The sequence below is a fragment of the Hipposideros armiger genome, unplaced genomic scaffold, assembly GCF_001890085.2.
Source record: "Hipposideros armiger isolate ML-2016 unplaced genomic scaffold, ASM189008v1 scaffold_1258, whole genome shotgun sequence".
NCBI classification, from domain to species: Eukaryota; Metazoa; Chordata; class Mammalia; order Chiroptera; family Hipposideridae; genus Hipposideros; species Hipposideros armiger.
The window spans coordinates 102,725-122,425 of record NW_017732608.1 but is presented as its reverse complement, the minus strand read 5'-3'; the positions used below and the strand labels follow the sequence as shown (position 1 = coordinate 122,425).

Genomic DNA, 19,701 nt, shown 5'->3' with positions numbered 1-19,701 from the left:
ACGGTGAGAGAAGGGAAGCGCCCCACTCCTCAGCACCCTCGCCGCTCGGCATTCTGGGAATGCTGGGCCTCTGTTTGCCACAAGGGCGCTAAAGTGAGGGAGTCAGCAGCCAAGCCTGGGCCACAGCTGCCTTGCCAGGTTTCTTGTCAATACCTGTTGACATTTTTCTGAGTAATCGTTCCAGGAGCCTTGGTCTATTTCTTCATATCACCGGATGGATTACAGGGGCTCTATTGATTTTGTGGTTTCATGTGTGAAAGGTCTAATCTTAATCCTCCATTGTTCATTTTCCTTAACCTTTTAATAACACGATAGGGAGGCAACCCATCAGAATGGAAATTGTTTCTGAGGCACGTTGTCATAAATACATGCCACAGACGATTTTATTGTATGGGAGAAGCCATATTTTTTGAAATAATAATAATGATAAAATTTGTGTGGTGTATGGCAGTTTACAAAGCACTTCCCCATATCAACTCATTTAGTCCTGACAGCAATCCTGATTGGTAGGAGTTATATTTTTTATTTTTTTTAGTTTGATTTATTTATTCTGTGGGTCTTTCCACAACATGAATTTTCATTATTATTTGCTGTATCATAGATGAGGAACCTGCACTGTTCAAGGTCACACAGCTCTTAAAAATAAGGTTAGAAGTCAGGGCGATCTGCACCTAAATCCGGAAGCTGCTAGGTTGCCATTGCATAACCTTGGGTGAGGGGTTTAAATTCTTCCTGGTTCATTTCTTTACGAATAAAATGAGGATGATGCTCCGTTTCCTGGATTTTGTAAGGATTAAAGATGCTGTGGGTAAACCACCTGCATTGCACCTGGCACCAAGGCAGAGGATTAATAACTGTTAGCTATTATAATTAAAATAATCATATTAATTATTTGATAAGGGTAGGATTTGAGCCAATGGCTGTATGTCAAACCTCAGTTCTTCTTTGCTGGAGAGAAATTAGAACCTGCTTCCTCTCTCTCTTTCACTCCCATTTCTTTCCTCAACTTTTAAAACCCCAGTGAACGACAATAAACCAAAGGCTCTTCAGGTGAACACTTGGGTGCCTCCGTTGGTGCTGGGAAAGAGTCATCTGATAGGCAGTGATGCACTTGAGTCTTTCTCTTTGGGGCAGGATACCAGCCAGTGGTCTGGTGCACAGTGGTGCATCTCTGGACCCTGGAGGCAGCCTGCCCACACCTGTGTCCTGCTTCAAGAAAGGTTGATGGGGCATGCAGATGTTCTCGCCATAGCTTAGGGAAGTTACAAGGATTGTGAACTTGGACCAAGAAAGTGGAGGGACTGGGGTTTTATTCCAAGCCCTGCCACTCACTAGCTCTGAGGCTGTGAGAAAGTAATTTCCATTATCCAGACATCAGCTTTCTCTTTAAAGTAAGTGTTCACCTGTAATTTGTGTTTCCCAGCCCAAATTTACCTGGAAACCAAAAACTATTTAAATCCTACCTCCCCCCCACCCCAACATTTCCCATCCAAAAAATGAGGATGGGGGAGAAGGAGGTAGCAGGAGAGGGATGCATAAAAGAAAGAAGAAATATTCATGTTAGGAAATTTTAACTTGGATGACTTCTAAATTTCTTTTGGGACTCACATTCTATGGATTTATCACTCCAGAATTAAAATCCATTGCCTTGCTGTCTGTTTTACTGCTTTGTCTATTAGCTCTTGAATATTACTCAACCACGTAGGTTAGAGAAATAAATATATCCCCTGCATCCAATGGCGTTTTCTCTCCTCTCCTCACCTCTTTTTTTCTCCCCTCTTTGCTCCATTGCCCTCCCTTCATTTCCTTCCCTTCCTTTCTAGGAGACAAAAGCATTATCTTCTGGGTCAAACTTTGGGTCTCCATTGATAAATCCTAAATTTCCTACCAGTGCTACTTGACACATGTCATTCCTTCTGTCTGGATGGGCTTTCCATTTGGATGCCCATTCTCCATCTGGTGAACTCATGTCCATCTTTGCAAGATCCACCTCAAATGTCACCTCCTTTACAAAGCCTTCCCTGACTATTCCAAGAAAAGGACACATTTCCTCTTTTGGCCCCACAGCACTGTCTTTAGGATAGTATGTGTGACACTGCATTGTAATTCTTTAACTGCCTGTTCCTCCATCTTCCTCCATGTCTGCTCTGCTTTAAGAAGAGTGCCATGTTCTTATTCATTTGGTGTCCTGGGCACTGGTAGGGTTGTCATTCTTTTATGATATTGCCTTGCTGGTAGGAATGCCAATAACCCTGTCAAAACAGCCTTTATTGTTCACCCAGAGGCTCAGAATATTTTAGAACATTGAAAAGGGAATTCCATTGATCATCCAGTCAATCTTCATTTAACTTAGAAATTGAGGTTCAGAGAGGTAAAGTAAGTTGCCCAAGGCCACCTGGCTAGGTGGAAGCCGAGTTGCAAGTCAAGCTCCTAATTCAGCCCAGTGCCTCACCCTCAGTCCTATGTGTTCAGTAAGCCTTTGCCACTCACCTACAATGTGCAAGGCGCTGAGCTATGTGTCGGGGAATGGGATTAACATGACATGGTCCAGCTCTCAGGGGGTTTACAGTCTAGCAGGGAAGCAAAGATGTTCATTCACATCATCCAAAGCACCCGTGAAGGTGGAAGCCCCACTGACCCACTAAAGTACTGCCAGTCTCCTGAAAGTGCGGTACGGGTCGCAGCTGATGCCCCTTCAGGAATGAGGCTCTGTGCTCACTTGTGCTGAGCTGCCTCATGCCTGGTTCTGAACCCCTCACTCTGTCCTCTTACTTTGACAGCAGCTCCTGTCCACATTCTGCCCCCTACTCACCTGTTTTGGAGTTTCCCTGAGTCTTCCTCTCAGCATTTTGTTCTCAGGCTCCCATCTGCGACCTGGAAGCTTTTCTCAATCTGTCTCCCACTTTCTTGAAAAAGACTCTGCTGAAGTTTCCAGCCCCACAAAACCCCAATGCCACCCTCCTCCCTATCTCTTGGGCTATTCCCAGCACCCACAACGAAATTAACCAAATTCTGGCACAATGACAGAGATATTTCCATTGGCCAACTTCGTTTGTGCCCCTGGCACGCTGTTTTTCTTTTAGTGGAGAAGAAACTTGCTAAAGCACTTCTTTCTTGAGATGATGGTTTCCAGCGCAATTGGTTTGCAAATTATAGCACATTTGCAAGATACAACCCTTGTTCTACCTACAATGCCATCCACATGGCTGGCTTTGTAGATTATTATTTTTTTGAGCAAGCTCATGTGGAGTTTGATAAAACCTCTTCCTCATGATCCATAAGCCAGATGTTTCCTCTGAGATAACAGGGCATTATTAGTGGTGAATCTCATGCATTAACCTCACATATTAGTGAAGCTCTTTCCATCCTCTGTTCAGGTGAATATGGAAAGAGCTGGGGAAAGGTATCATTAACAGGCCATGGCCCAGGAGCTGCCTGAAAGCCAGCTGGATCCCAAGTGGAAGTGGGAGGACAGTCTGTCAACTCACTGTCACTTTCTCCAGGAAGCGTGGAGTAGTGAAAATGCAATCAGATCTGGAGTCTGTCAGTCAGGCTTCCAATTCTGGCTGCACCATTTATCTGGAGAGGCTGTTTCCTGCCCCTGAACTTCAGTTTCTTCCTTTATAAAAGGCAAGTGAGAATGCCCATCTCATAGGGCTACTGTGAGATAAAAAAACCCAAGAATATAGATATATTAACCCTCACCCCAAATGCCATCCTCTATGAAGAAGACCTGGCCGTAAGGAGGAGGTGCGGCAGAAGAAACCTAGTACAAAGGAGAAAACTTGAATGCCAAAGATAACTAATGAGCTGGTTAAGGACCAGACTCCTGGACTAGCTACTGGGTGAGGAGGTAGAAGGGGCCAGTGGTTACATACCAAGCAACCATGTCTAAAGGGGGCAGTCAACTGGGTCTGGCGCAGCTCAGCAATGACTCAGTGGGGTTTCTGGGAGACTGAGAATTGGCTTGAAGCAGCACTCCTGCCGACAAGATAGGAGATGATACAATCTCCCAGACAGATAATCCAGTCTCCCAGGGAGGAGGGCATTGGTTCATGAAAGTGTGTCAGCCCTCCAGGTGGACCTGCTAGCTCTCAGGGCAGGACGCCTGTCTCCTTGCAGTGCTGGAAAAGACATCGAACACTGGGACTAAGACCTGATTACTAGGACTGGGAGCTCATGGCCAGGATCCCAAAGCAAGGTTTTGACTCCATGAGACCTATTCTGATAGGGACAGCAAAGCCAGACCCACACCCTATCTGCTGGTGGGGACGGACTACTCATAAACTACCTCCACGGTTGGAAATGGTTTAGCGCTGAGTAGGGTGGTGCTGATGGCAGCTGGACACAGGGATGGGGAAAAAGAAATCAACCAAGTGTCCCCAAATCTCTCTCTCTAATTCCTCATCTGGGCAAGAAGAGAGCCCATCGAGGCTTCTGGGACATCTAAGAAAGAGAGTCAGCAACTTCTCAGGTTATAAGTTTATAATGAAATTCCAGAAACCTTGCCACTCATTGTAATCTTAATTCCACCTTGTCTGTTTAAAAACCTGGGTGGATATATTAGACTCACGCAGACTTAACTGTACAGGTAATGATGCCACGGAAGGTCTCAGAAGAACAGTGTATATGCACAGAGTTATGTTTAGGAATACTTATCAGGTAATGTCTAAGAGGAAAAACAAGGGGACCACATGGGAGACGTGTCCTGCCATACTAATGGGATGGAGACGAGGAGGTAGGTGGACGTGTGTGAAGAAAAGGAAACTGTCAGACTTCTGTAAAAGCTGGGGGAGGTTCAGATGGTAGGTCTGATACTTATCCCCTTGCTCCCTGAAGGCACCTTGGTTGCATAGGAGAAAGTCTGGGAGACTTCACCTACTCCACTTTCCCTTGAAATGGAGAAGCCCAGAGAGTTTTGGGGTATAAGGAGAGGCTAGAATCCAGCCATGTGGGTTGGCCCAGGCAGAGCCTTGGAAAGGAGGGAAGGAGAGGGTCTCAGGGGTTCATTCTACAGCAGAATTTCAAGCCGCTTCTCCACTGGTCTCCTGCTTCCCCGTATGAAGGGTGGATCAGCGATCACTCCCGCTGCTGAGAGAGGACCCTAACGGAGCGCAAGAAGCACTAGCAGCCATGCGGGCCGGCGAGAGCAAACCTTCCTTCTCTCCTCAACAACATGGACCTCAGACACTTGATTACAATTTAACAGACACGAACGCAGAATTTACATGTGCTACAGACTTTCCAAATGCCAGCTCATTTATTCCTCATTATGATGATATTCTCATCTCCATCTTATAGATGAGGGTATGGTAGCTCAGAGAGGTTATCTCACCCAGTGTCACAGAGCTACTCGGTGACAGAGCTGGGCAGCTGGGATTTGGATTGTACACTGAAGATTTATGTGCCTTACTGTAGGAACACTGAACGTCATGGACACACACAATCATCTGTATTTATCTACGCGTGCATGAAAGGTGATATTCCAAACCCATGGTTCAGTGAAGAAAAACAAGTTGTTGTACACATAGCATGTTATTTATAGATTTAAAAGCAAACACCTGCAAAACAAAACTGTGTATTTCTGAGTGTACCTTTGTGAGTGCAATTGCCTTGAAGCATCTAGAAGGGTAGACCAGGTAACGGGTTTTCTCTGGAAAAGGAACTAGGATGGGAACACATGGCCCAGGCTCAGTTTTCTGTGTAATATTAAAATTACTGTTATATTAGGAATGCATTGATGATTTCTGTGTAATTAAAAATACATTTAGAAAAACTAATGGAAAAACAGGGTTGGCAGAGACAGCAGAATTAGGAGCAAAGTTATGAAAGCTTCACGTTCATGTATCCTATATTTACTCCATTTATATATTTACTAAAATAAATAAAGGGTGTATGCTAAATAAAGAGAATGCTGCTGTAATCCGTTGTAAATGATAATGTGTTTCATAGATTGACTTCGCTTTGTAGACTTTGATCATGGCATGACTTTCTTAGGAGAAGGGGGGCTGGCAATGATGGTACTGTGATAGTGATGAAAAGAAAGGCCAACTATGGGTGCTTGGCAATGGGAATTTCTGGGCCCTCTTTCTCCTCTATCTCATTGATTGCCATCATCTCTGAAATGCCTTTGGTTTTCGAGTGGAATTTCATGCCTGCTGCATTAGCAGACTCATTGGCTAGGCCATGGACACCATGATCCAGCCCTCCCCCAACTGTTCTCACCTGTTTTAAAGCATCATGAAGTGCAGGATGCTTGGTCTTTTGGATGGATTCTTTGAACCTGTTCAGAGGATGATAGTGAATCATTCAAACCTTGTCCAAAGATCAACTTCTTTGAGAAGGGGATTGATGGATCTCCATCAACTGCTTCATTAGGGTGGTTTGAAGTTTAGAGTGAGAAATTGCTTACGTTTTTGTTGATTCCAAATCCTCCTGTTTTTCTCCAACGCATATTGCTCTAGGTCACCAAATCACTTCCAATAACAGTTCAATGGGTACTTTTCATCCTGATGCTAATTGAAGAGTCAACCTGGTGTAATTAAGCACCTGAGTTCTGGAGTTAGACTGGATGTGACTCTCAGCCCTTCTAATAGCAACTTCTGTGACCTGAGTACTTCCTCTCTAAGCTTCAGAGTCATTATTTGTAAAATGGGAACACTAATAGTTTAAACTTCACAGAACCGTGGTGAGGGTAATGAACTGAGATGAGCTAGGTACAGCATTTTAATGGTTTCTGGCACAAATTAAAAACTCAGTAAATATTACCTCTTATTATGATGTCTGCATAGCATTTTACACCTTTGTCTAATGGTTCCTTCTGTTAAAATAACACTTTTTTTTCTTCTTAAAAAGGTAATAGATATTCATTATAGAGAAACTGAAAAATAAAACAATTCAGCACAAAGAATAAAATAGAAGTCATATGTAATCCTACTACTTGGATTTTGCAGGGTTTTTTTTTTCTATGAATGTTATGTGAATGTTATTTTAATGACTGCAGAGTCCATATTCATAAACTTATATCTATTGATACTGAATATAAATGTGAGAGACATTTATCTAGGACAGCGGTTCTCAACCTTCCTAATGCCACAACCCCTTAATACAGTTCCTCATGTTGTGGTGACCCCCAACCATAAAATTATTTTTGTTGCTACTCTATAACTGTAATTTTGCTACTGTTATGAATAGTAATGTAAATATCTTTTTGTTTTCCGATGGTCTTAGGCGACCCCTGTGAAAGGGTCATTCAACCCCCAAAGGGGTCATGACCCACAGGTTGAGAACCGCTGATCTAGGAGATTGTCTTCAAGGAGATTGTCATTGATTATGTAGGCGTACCATCGCATCCTACACATATAACATTTAGACAGTCTCTTAAGTATTGGAAATTTAGATTTCCAGTATTTCTCTATTATAAGTAAGTGAAGAACATCTTAAAACCTATTTTCTCACTATCAAGGGAATTTTCATCTTTTAAATTCCAGTCTGAGACAAGGAATTACCATGTTGAAGATGATGCACCTTTTAAAAAATTGTTGATTTAAAAATACCTTTGAATCAAAAATTCAAAGTGTTTGAGGATACCTGTTTCCTCATATCCTCACCAACATCGGGATAATCACCTTTTTAATCATTGTCAATCTGACAGGCAAAAATTACCTTAATTTAAATTTCTTTGATTACAAAAATTTATGCATATAAGCAGATACTTTTTGACCATTTAACAATAGTGGAAACAGGAAGTATGTAGTGACATAAAATTTCAAAAAGTACAATTAGGTTTAGATAAGAAGCTTGTTTTTTTCCCCTCCAAACTCCCCTTTCTTACTCACCCTAGGGTTCGCACGTGCCTAATATTGGTACATGAGGGCAAGAGCTTTGCCTTCCCAGCATACAGAACAATGCCTGGCACACAGCAGGCACTCAATAGATATTTATCAAATGAATGAGCGGTTTCCTGAATAATAAAAATTTTCTATGGCTACACAAGCACTTACATATACACTTCTTATGTTATTAATAGAAATGGGAACTTACCAAAACCAGTCTTTTTCTGTATCTTTGACATTGTTTCATATAAGCTTATTTACTCATAGACTTATTTCATTAAAAAAAAATGCTGCATAGGACTGTAATTTAGTTAAGGTGTTCCCTATTGAAATAAGTAGCTTTTTATCACTCGCTATTTGTTATGGGTCTTTTGTGTTTCTCCTTTGTTTTTGATCAGTTTTTCTATAAACTTTTTGTATAAGCTTTTAGATTTCTTTATATTCAAGATAATAAAGCTTTGCTTATAAGATCTATCTATCTATCTATCATCTATCTATCTATCTATCTATCTATCTATCATCTATCTAATTTTCTGCATTTAGTGTTAAGCTTGAGGGCCTTTTCTACCCCTAAATGACTATTCATTAATTTTTTCCCATATATTTTCATGTCTACATATGATACATTTGATATTTAATTTATATCAAATTTAATTAACTATATGGTGTGAGATAGGAGTATAACTTTTTCTAGCAGTTTTTGTTATCCTAGTTCTATTTATTAAATAGTAATTATCCTCACTGATCCAACTATTTGTTATTATATATTAATTAATTATACATTAATTTATTGGGCTTATTTCTGTATCTTATATTATTGGGTCATTGGGAAAGTCATGATGTATTTTTCTATGCTTTTCAGTGCAAAAATGTGTCATGACTTTCCCGGTGACCCAATATTTCCAATGATCATTTTTTTCTTTGTCCTGTACCATTCATTTTAAATTATTTTGGCTTTATGTTTTGAGATCTCATAGTGTAAGTTTATCCTCATTACATTATTTTCTTGAATATTTTCCTATGCTTTTCTCTTTCTGATATGCTTTATGATATGATTAAATATGAATGTGATTAAAGATATAGAATTGAGATTATGGTTGGGATAGCATTGTCATAAATTAATTAGGGATAATTTTTATAATGTTGAAATTTCCTCCCTCAATCTGTTCAGTTACTTTATGCCCTTTGATAAGGTTTGGTAATTTTTTTTGGGGGGGTGGGGCTAGATTTTACATCCTCAGTATTAAATTTATTCTTGGATATTTTATTTTGTTGTTATTAAATGGAACCTATTTTTCATTAAGTATTCTAAATGGTAATTTATAGCAATACAGAAAATACTGACTTTTATATACTTATTTTTAAACTAACCACCTTAATTTTCTTATTAGTTCTTATAGGTACTGCTAGATATTTCTTACTAGAAAATATCTGTGAAAATTGATAATTTTCTCATTTTACATTTGAATACTTGATTTCTTTTTATTATATAAGTGGATTGCATTGCCTCAAATTTCAGAATAATGTTACATGATAGAGGTAATGGCTGACAACCTTGACCTCCATCTGATTTTGCTGGGGGTGCCCTCAAGTTTCACTGCTATGTTTCATATTGGTTGTTGGTTTGAGATATTAATAGATGTACTTTATCATGTAAAGGGAATTCTATAATTCTAGCTAATTTTTCTTTTCCTTTTTTTCTTGAAGAGGATAATGAAGTTTATCAGATTCCTTTATGGGCATCCACTAAGATGAGACAATCTTTCTTGACCCATTAATTCCATTTCAAAAATCAACTTTATTTTGTCATGGTTTTCAGTTCTGTTTAATCTGCTAATATTTAATTTAGGAATTTCTGATTATTCATTAAAAAGATTAGGCTATAATTTGTACTACTTTTTTTTAAAGATTTTATTGGGGAATTGGAGGAGGGGAAGAGGGTTGGGGAGTCAGGGAAGGGGAACGGACAAGTTGCTGTCCTTTTTGTTCTTCAGTCTAGTTGTGGAGGACGTCGCTTCACTGGCCCATGTTGGTATTATCACTATGCTCTTCCTGGGTGAGGCAGCCACTTGCTGGCCATTGGATGGCTGCTCACAGTGGCTCACAGCAGCCTACGCCAGCTGCTGGCCACCCACGCCGGTAGCCAGTCACTCAAAATAGCTCATGGCAGCCCACTGCAGCAGGGGCTGCAGCCTCCGCCAGTGTGGGCAACCCACGGCAGCCTAGCTCCAGGTTGCGTTGATATCCACCATCCTAGCTGTAGAGGGTGCAGCATCACTGGCCCTCATGTGGGATCTGAACTGGGGCCCTGCTGCTCAGAGCTGGCATCCCAAGCCAACTCCTAACCAACGCGCCACTCGGCCAGCCCCTGTACTACTTTTTGTTGTTTTACTATTCTAGTTTTGAACTATGAATTCAGAAACTGGTTTTCCTGTGTTGTTCAACAGCTTAAATAGAATGTCATTTTTCTCCCTTCATTTACAAACACTCCAGGCACAATGTGCTTATTGCCCTGTCAGTTCTGCTAACACTTTTTCCGCTACTGCCATCGCCTCATGGTGAACTCCTACTCAATTCTTTTTCTTTTTTTTAAGACCCACCTCAAACATCAAGTGTTCTCTATAGCTTTCTCTATTTCCATAGTGTTAGCACATGCTTTTATTCCAGCCATAATCCTATAGTAATTAATTCATCTATTAACCTATTTTTACTCCTAGAGTCTGAGTTTCTTAAAGTGCGACGGTCATGTATGCATCTTAAAATTATTATTTCTGAATCTCCAATGCTTATTACAGGGCACATAGCCTGTGCTTAATAACTCTTTGTTACATGAATAAAACCATGACACAGCTTTGTTTTAAACTTTGCCAGTGAAAAAATTTCAAAGAGGTATGTGTGTGCTTCTTTGCCTTTCTTTGACAATAAAATCGAGATAATAATCACTTGTTGCCATTCTGCACACTTAGTAGAGTTACTATGCTGGGATAACAGATGTGAAAGGGGAACCTATAAAGTGAGAATTAAGTACAAAAATACACAATAGCTATGAGGCTTTCTTTGATATTAAGTATAGGCAATGTTTTGAGCATTTACTATGTTCCAGGTATGGAATTACCAAATTTATTTCTCACAAAAGCCCTGTGAGGTAGATAGTATTGTCTCAGTTTTGCATGGGAGGGAACTGAATGTCAGAGACTTTAAGTGACTTGTCTGAGGTCAAACAACAGGCAAGTCATGGAGCCAGAACCTAACCCAAAACTTCATGAATTGAGTCCATTGTCTGAAAGTGACTCTATTGACTCATCAGTAAAGATGGCGTCCTCCAAATAATAAGCAAAGTGTGAAGATTTGTTGAATACCGTTATTTCCCAGGTTCTGCCTAAGTTTAGAGCACAATAAGTAGCTACCTGCTTGATTTTTGTATCCATTTGCCTCTCTTCTGATAAAAGTGGACTACTCATTGAGTAAGGGTGTCTTTATTTTTAGTTTATGCTATGAGGTTGATTTATCCTAAGAGGATAAGATAACCATGGGCTGTGGGACTGTGGACCACATCTCTTTTTTTCCTTTTCTGGAGGTCTGAAAGGGCACAAAACAGGTAAGAGAAAAACGATTTTCCTCTAATAAATCATATCCTAGACTTGTGAGCTCATGGCCATGTACAGGTTTAAGTGATTCAGACCTAATCGGAAATGAGACAGACTTCGGGGTTCTCCCCACTCCCAAAGGGAAGGCACGGTACAGTTGCTAAACGTCCGGGAGGAACGTTTATTTCACTGTTGTATTTCACTGTTGACAGTATGCCAGCGCTGACTGCTGCTCACTCCGTCTCCAGCCACGTGTGCTTGTCCCCCACTCTAGGCTGCGACCCCAGCGTGAGTGATACCAGTAGCAAGAGGTTGTTTAGAAGATGAAAAACCCAGGTCACCTGAGGATGCTGCCTCAGAAGAATATTTAGACATTTTTTACTTGGCAGGCGTTCATATTCTTTAGCAAAGGATGAACAGAAAACCTGTTCAAAAAGGCTCCCTCTTCAGATCTCTGGACCTTGGAAGATAAAGTGAATGTGCGGGTTTTGGTTTGAAATTAAATATTCATTAGATTGGGTTAGAGCTATTCCTGTTCTTGAGACTAAAACTAGAGAGTTTTCCTTTGTTTTAAAATAACTGCAGTCATTTCATGTAAGAATCAATTTCTGTAGAATCAGTCAGGGTAATGCATGGTGTGATTTTGTAATATAAGGCACTACTTGGAATGGAAATACAGAAAGACTCAAGGGTATTTTATAGAGGGTGCATGAGCAATTTGACATCATGAAACCCTTCAGACAGAAGCAACAACGGAGTGGAGGAAAAACTCTCGGGAATCAAACCCTGGGCACTATGACAGCCTCTGGGTGAGCTATTTGGCTCTCTTGATTGATAGGTGTTTCATAACATCTCTGGGTTTCAGTTTCCTAAACTGTAAAATGGGGAGCACATTTCTTTTCTCTCAAGGTTTGTGTTAGTATTTAGAAATGATAGCTAGGAAAAGGGTGGCACATAGAGAGCAGGAGCACAAGAGTCGCAGCTGTTACTCATATTTCAACATAAATCCCGCGACCTGGTCACTAAATGTCTTGAAAGCCATTTACATCTGTTGTATTTTTTAAATCTTTGAGGCACCGTTGCTCACATTGCCCTTGAATTTAAACATCTTTTGAAAGCTTTCAAAGCTTTGAAGTTTGATTTCATGAAACCCGTTTTTATTCTAGGCACTTTTCCTACTGTCATTCTGAGTAAAACAAAAAACATTCACTGTCAAAACAACAAGGGTTTCCTCGCAAGCACAATATGAAAGCAGATATGTCTGCTTGATGTATTTTGGCATCTGCCTAGCAGTTAAATAGGACACCTTTTAATTTGTCGCTTCTTCAAGCTTTACTTAGGTTGGAAAAGTAAGTCACCAGTGCTTGGTTTCAGTTAACCTTGAACTAGTTGGGCAAAGAGGTGTATTCTTTATCACTCAGACACACATCCTTTCAAAATTGCCAATTAAAGAAGAAACTATATATTTAGCAACATACTTAAGACAGTAACATCTAATAGATTTTTATTTTTACTTTAAACTGAAGGAACTTAGAAATCTCTTATTACCAAGGACCAACAACACGTCTGGGAAGAAGCATGGGAAGTTAATGCTTTTCAACAAGCGTACGTAGACCTATTTAAAAGAGTGAATGACTGTCCAACTATTTTTTTAAAATTAAAATCAACTATGACTAAAAAGTCTCAAAATTCAATTCTCAGCTTTACCAAGTCATTTGATCTCTCCGATCTCAGTTTCTTTATCTATACGTTGGGGTTAATATCTGCCCACTCCGTGCTGTTTAAAAATTAACTGAGATAATGGACATTAAGCATCTAGCGTCTATCCGGCACATATTAGCTGTTCAACAAATGTGAGCCACTGTTGTTATTCAGAAAAGCTTGTGTAACATTTTTTTACCAATTCCATCCAGGAGTGAGCATTTCTTACTGTATAAAAGTTGTTTCTTCTGCCTGACTGAAATTTATTTTGCTGGAATCAAAGCCAGTTCTCTTATTTTCGCCAAGTTGGAGATAACATCTGTGTAATACTTTCTGTATAATGAGGCCTGGTTGTGGGCATGTATTTATGCAATCATTAATATAACCATTCCTAAACAGAGGTGTTTTCTGGCATCTTGACAAGCTAATTGTAATCTGTAATCTGGCTGATCATTGGATAGACAATCTGATTTAGTATCAAGAGGTAATGAAAATGACACACATACACACATATATATATATATATATACATATATATATACACTATAAATATATATACATACATAAACATATATACTATTTTTTTCTATTTTCAATCCATATGTAAGTCAAGGTCCAGTCTTAAACTTCTTTTTGTTTTATGTTTTTTTTTTCCTTTTCTTTTCTTTCTTTCTTTTTTTTTGGTGTGTAGGGAATGTGAAGGAAAACAAATTATTTCTTGTTTGGGTCCCTTAAAGCAGCTGACCTTGAAATGAACTATGGCAAGTTTATTTGAGAGTTTAGAGTAAACTTGGTTTAACAACCATTTAGCAAGTTTTTTTTTTTTAAAGGAGAAGTCACAGATCCATAAAGCTAGTCCTTGAGTCCTTCCCAACTTTGAAAGTCCTATGTTAAATGTGATCCAAACACCATATCTACACAGGGTGTGCTTTTCCTGACAACATCCTCCTCATTCTTCAGTGTGGCTGATTTCCCAAGCATATCAAATACCTGAATTCAACTGAAGATAAACCGATTCACCTCCTCACAGAAGCTTTCTCTTTCCGGCCCAGTGCCAGGAAAACAGGCCTTCACCTGGTGAGATGGAAGCTTTAGAGACAGGCAACTTCCTCTTCCAATCCCTTGCCTGAATAGCCAATAGAAACTTGTGGAATAAAGCCAGGCTAAGCTGTTGTTCTCAAACATGTTTATTTGTAAGTTTTACATGGTGTGTTACAGAAATTAATGGAAAATTTCTAAAAATTTTGCTGTTCTGTTGAATGCATTGTACATAAAGTTAAAAATAATGTGTCCATATATGTTAACAAACTGTTATCTGAGGTAAAGGTAAAGCAGGTCTAGAAATGGACTGCAACAGTCATTTTCTCTTTCTCATCTTTATTAAAAAAATATGTGTCAGAACACAGAAATTGAAATGAACCAAACCCACGGAGTAAACATTTTTAAAAAAGAAGGTGCCGGTACATTACATGAGGGGGTTTCAGTAGACGCTGGGATGAGTACAAATTATCAAAAAGTCTTGTGGCATGTAAAGATTGAAGAGCTATGGGGAATGGGGACAGAATGACAGGTGGAGTTTCCCTGGTTTCAAAATTTAAAGTGACAAATTTAGTGCTATTGAAGGATGAGAAATTAACAGCTGTATACATGGATTTTCTATCCGTCTAACTGGAACTGTGCAGACATCCCATGGCCTTTTGGTATTGGCACCTCAGCTCTTATTTGGAAATTTCACCGTACTCCTGGGATAGGACATGTGGTTCTGAGCGCGCCAAACAGTGCTTGCTAAACATCAGAATTCTGCCGATGATAACACGGATGGCAGTTTAAAATCTTAACTTTCTTTCCCTCACTTGAATGCATCACATGGGCCTCTCCTTTAAGTTCAGAGCCAGTTACATTTTCCATCACATCCAATGAATCATAAGTCCACTGGGCTGTCCCTTTCTGCTATGAAATTAACTCTCGACCGTGTACCTGACACAGTAACATCAGCCAGAGTTCACCTGGAACGTGTCAGAAGCAACCCAAAGGATCAGTGTAATGGCGTGATACTGCGAGACACACTCACGACAGCCATATTGAGGGAGAAGATAGCACCACTTGTTTAGAATCAGAATCACGGACAACAGGGCAATTTAAGCCACTTCCCCATGGGAACTGGCTATTTTCACCAATTCCCAGAAAACAATCAAACTGGTTTCAGGACAAATCGTATGGTCATCACACCTTTCCCATTTCCCCCTTCATGTGAAAAGATTACCTAATCATAAAATGTATGCACATTCCTGGAGACATCATGTGGACCAACAGGTGACAGCTACAGAGGGAGGTCAATGGCCCTTCTCACTTTTCTGGTTCTTCAGACCTTCTGCATTAGGATGACATTTACATAGGTTCTGTCTGTAATGGACATTGGGTCAGTTTACTTCACTGGAAAAAAAATGTAGATTCCAGTGACCTGATCATGTAAAATTTGGGCTTCAAACAGTAACAATCACCTTGACATCAATTTTCTCTTTGTGAGCAAGTATACCTTCTTCCAAATCATTTTTGTTTCTATTGATATGAAGAACCCAAGTGTACAGGCCTACTTCAGTTAATCATATCAACGTAAATTCTAATTTTCAAATTTTAAACTAAGTAATAGTAATTACCCTCTAAACCAATCAGTCCCATGATTCTTTAAAGTTTTCTCCTTAGTGTTAAACCACTAAATTCAACATATTGTAACTGCATAGGAACATCAGGAAAACACATTTGATCTGTAGAACAATTCTCTGTAGGGCAAAAATATATAGATTCTTTATGAAAATCATGTGCTAAACATACGAACCGAACACTGCACTTTTTGTCTCATAAATGTAAAAAAAGGAAGCTTAAACTCTTCTGTTTCATGTACAAACAGTCCAGTGATGTTTATGGGAGTGGAGAGGTGGAAGGGAGGTTTAGAATCTGAAGGGCAGTCCTTCACAATGTGAATTGTCTTTTTCTTGTTTGACGCCGAGGGCGGGTACTCTTCGTGGAAAGGCTAGATTAGATGATGGAGTCACGTGCTCCCTTCCTGTTCACTAGCTGCTGATTGGCCAACTGCTCCTGCCAGCTGTCTCTGAACTCCAGCTTCCTACCATATGCCCCAGAATAACATCTGGAAAGCAAGCCCCATCCATCAAGTCTGTCACATCTTGCACTCAATCTGCTACCTTCTCTACAGTGTAATGGCATTATTAAAAAGCATTTTCATTAACATTTATATTTACAAAAAAAAAACTGGCAATTTTTTTTTTCATTAGAACTCCTTAAAGCCATTTCCCTTAAATATTTAAAGAGTTTAATGGTAAGGTTTTTTTTTTCAAGTTATAAAATAAAAATCCCATTTGAATTTTCTGATGTACAAAAAGAGATAGAGATGAACCATTGTGACTACAGAATCAGTTTGTTATTCTGAATATTCATGTCACCGTTATTCCAATAGAAAGTTGGTTTTTAAGATCCAAAACCACATTACCAGGATTGTATCAGGATTATTTGGCAAATGACTTTTCTTTGAAAATGGCACGTGGAGAAGACACTTGTCTGCATAGCATCACAGCAGCAAGATATCGGAAAAATAAAAAATATCATTTTATTGTACTTAGAATTTAGAGCTTCTTAGGAAATCAGATGCATTTTTCATCTTTCTCATCAATGGGATTTGATGTCCTTTCCTACTCACAGAATGAAGTTTCACAACGAAAGCTGTCTTTCTTCACCAGGATGCAGAAATAGCTAAAGGGTTTTGGCAACATTCTTGATCATAAAGAATAATCAACTGCTTATTTTCTTGTGATTTCAAGTTAATTCATTTCAGATGAGACTTTTTTTCCAGTTAGATTTCTTCATCAATATCTAAGAAAAGTCAAAAGTGATACAAAAATTTGTACACCCATTAATTTTCAAACATGACAAAGGAAGGAGAGGGGGAAAATGGCAGACGAGGCCCTGTGGAGTGATGAAAAAACATCATCATATGTCAAAAGGCATATGGGTCATGAGATTGTAGTCACAGAGGACCTCTTGCTTTGCCTAAAAGAAGTCAGTGCCGACCTTGTTGTAACTTTCTGAGGCCTGTCACGCCAAATTTGATGTCTCTATAGTGGTCAACAGGTAGAGAAATAAAAAGAGAATTATGATTTTGCATACTGGGTCATCTTAAACCCACATTAGGAGAGCTCAGAATATTTGTTTGAAAAGCATTTGCTTGATTTGTGATTTAACATTGGGTATGATTTTGTTATACTTTGTGGTTTTTTTGTTTGTTTGTTTGTTTGTTTTTTTGTGCTGCCATAGGTATCTGCCGTTGGTTGCCAAAAACTCTTAGTTCTCTCTTTCAAACGAGTTCCACAGGGCAAGAATGAATTTCTTCGTGGGATGAGGTGAGGTGAAAGAATACAAGAGAGCCTGTTGTGATGCTGATTTCCATGCCAGTCTTGAAGCACCCACCACGAGCCCACATTGATGCTATTTCTTAGGTCTGTTGATCTGCGCAGAGAGGCTTCAGCTCCTATGGACAGAGGGACAAAGTGAGACCCGCTCTTTTCCAGACAGGATTTTCTGAGACAGCATGGGAAGGAGAGTTTGCAATTATAACATAAAGGTGACGGTGTATGATGGATGACCTTAGGTAATATTTGGATTGTTTGATCATGGTGCATATCATTTTGGCAAATTTTTATCATCAGGAAGAACTACTCACCCAGGTTTGTCCTTGGCTTTCAAATGAGATGGGTTGCCCCTGTTACGGAAATAGCATGATATAGTAGAGAGAGCTGGACAAGCTCTGTGATATGGGCAAGATACTTATCTTTCCTGAGACTCAGTTTCCCCAACCATGAAATGGGAATCATACTGTTTATCCTACAAGGTTCTTGAGAAAATTAGAGATAATCTAGATAAAGCATCTAGCACAATGCTTGACTGTAAAGGTCTTCAAAAATGGTAACAATTATCACAGGTCAAGTGGACATTTTCCCAACACAGTTTTATGAATGTCCACTTGATCCTGCTGAAATCTTATTTCACCTGCTCTTTGGTTTCTCCAAGCAGTCATGACTGAGCACCCTTTACAGCAAGACAAACAGCAATTGTGCTGTTAGTTATTAGCTAAAGGCTCCTGGGACTTGTTTCCATTCGATGTGCTGTTTTGGGCTTGGCCAGTCCTTTGCCTGTGCCCATGGGGCTGCCCTGAGACATACGCAAGGATTTTCACAAATAGATGGCATAGCAAACCTTCAATCCAAACATAGATGGTAAATGGTGTTTGGCTTTGTTGAAAACACTTCAGGACATCAGTACATGCCGAAATGGCCTGGGATGTGCTGGTCAAGCAGACCAGATCAATACTCTGGTCTGAAGTGTACATAGGCTCTTCCATCAAAATTGCCCTGATGCTGTCACTCTTGGAGGTTTGTGCCAGAATTAAATGCACACAGTCACATATTAATTCGGCCATATTTTATATATTAGCCTGCCTCCTACTATGTGAGTATAGATCCTTTATATTTGCTTATTTTCTTGAACTATCAGGTTGAACTGGCATTTTGTGAGCCCCTACTATGTATCTCTCACACAACGCTAGGTATTTTCAAGTGCTTTTTTAAAACTCATCACAACAGACTTGTAAGGAAGATGCTTTTTTCTCTTTTGCAAATGAGAAATCAGGCACAGAGAAGTTAAATAATTTGTCTGTAGTCACACAGCAAGTAAGTTTGGGACATGCGACCTAAAAGTAGGGTCCACTGCTTTTTCTAGTTCATTACAAAAGCTGGAAAAAAAAAAGCCAGCTCTATAATCTGTAGTGTTGCAGAGTGCTTTGGAGTTCATAAAGCTCCCAAATGTCTTATTTTATTTAACAGTCCTGAAGGTGGCTTTTACTCCCTCCATCCTCATTCTGCAGATAAAAACTGGAGGTCAGAGAGGTGTGTGATCTTAAGGTGATTGTGCTGCCTTTCATGTATTTAGTATATCACATGGCTTGTCTTTGTTATAAAGTTGGAATAGACTAGAAGATCATTTTGTCCAGATCCATCATTTCATAGCTGAGGAATGTGAAGCTCAGAGGAGGGCTTTTGTTTCCCTAGTCACAAGGTTACATAGTAACCATGCCATGAATGGGAGCTGGGATTCCTGCCATCAGGTCCAGGATGTTTTCTTCTAGAACTCATTACACTTGTGTTCTTCCAGGGAGAAAGGGCTTCCTACCCTCTGAGGCGCCCTATTTTGTAACAGAACAGAGTGCCAATTTGTCCCTCCATGCTTTCTACCCATGGAACTTCACACTGCCCTTAAAATGTAAAGAATAAGTGTAATTCTACCAAATATCCGATAACGGAAAGTGTGGAAGCCCATTCTTCCACATCCTATTTCTGGTTACAGCTTGCAAGCTCCTTCTGCCATTTCACATATGTGAACCTAGAACAGTCGGTGCTTAGTGAAGGTGTTTTGAATTAATGACTAAGATACAGTTTCTATATTCTTCACTGTTCTGATCACTTTATCCTAAAAAACACTCCAATTTGGCTTTATTCTCTCAAAATCTT

At 39.6% G+C, this 19,701-nt stretch overlaps 1 protein-coding gene across 1 annotated transcript in view; it reads right to left on the bottom strand.

Annotated features, from left to right (window-relative positions):
• Window positions 1–16,427: 16,427 nt before the first annotated feature.
• The window catches only part of DAB1 (DAB adaptor protein 1), a 67,837-nt gene continuing 64,563 nt past the window's right edge, over window positions 16,428–19,701 (bottom strand). Inside the window, exon 14 of the mRNA XM_019633207.1 lies at window positions 16,428–17,666. The gene's annotated coding sequence lies outside the window, so the exon portion shown is untranslated. The remainder of the gene's footprint in view (window positions 17,667–19,701) is intronic.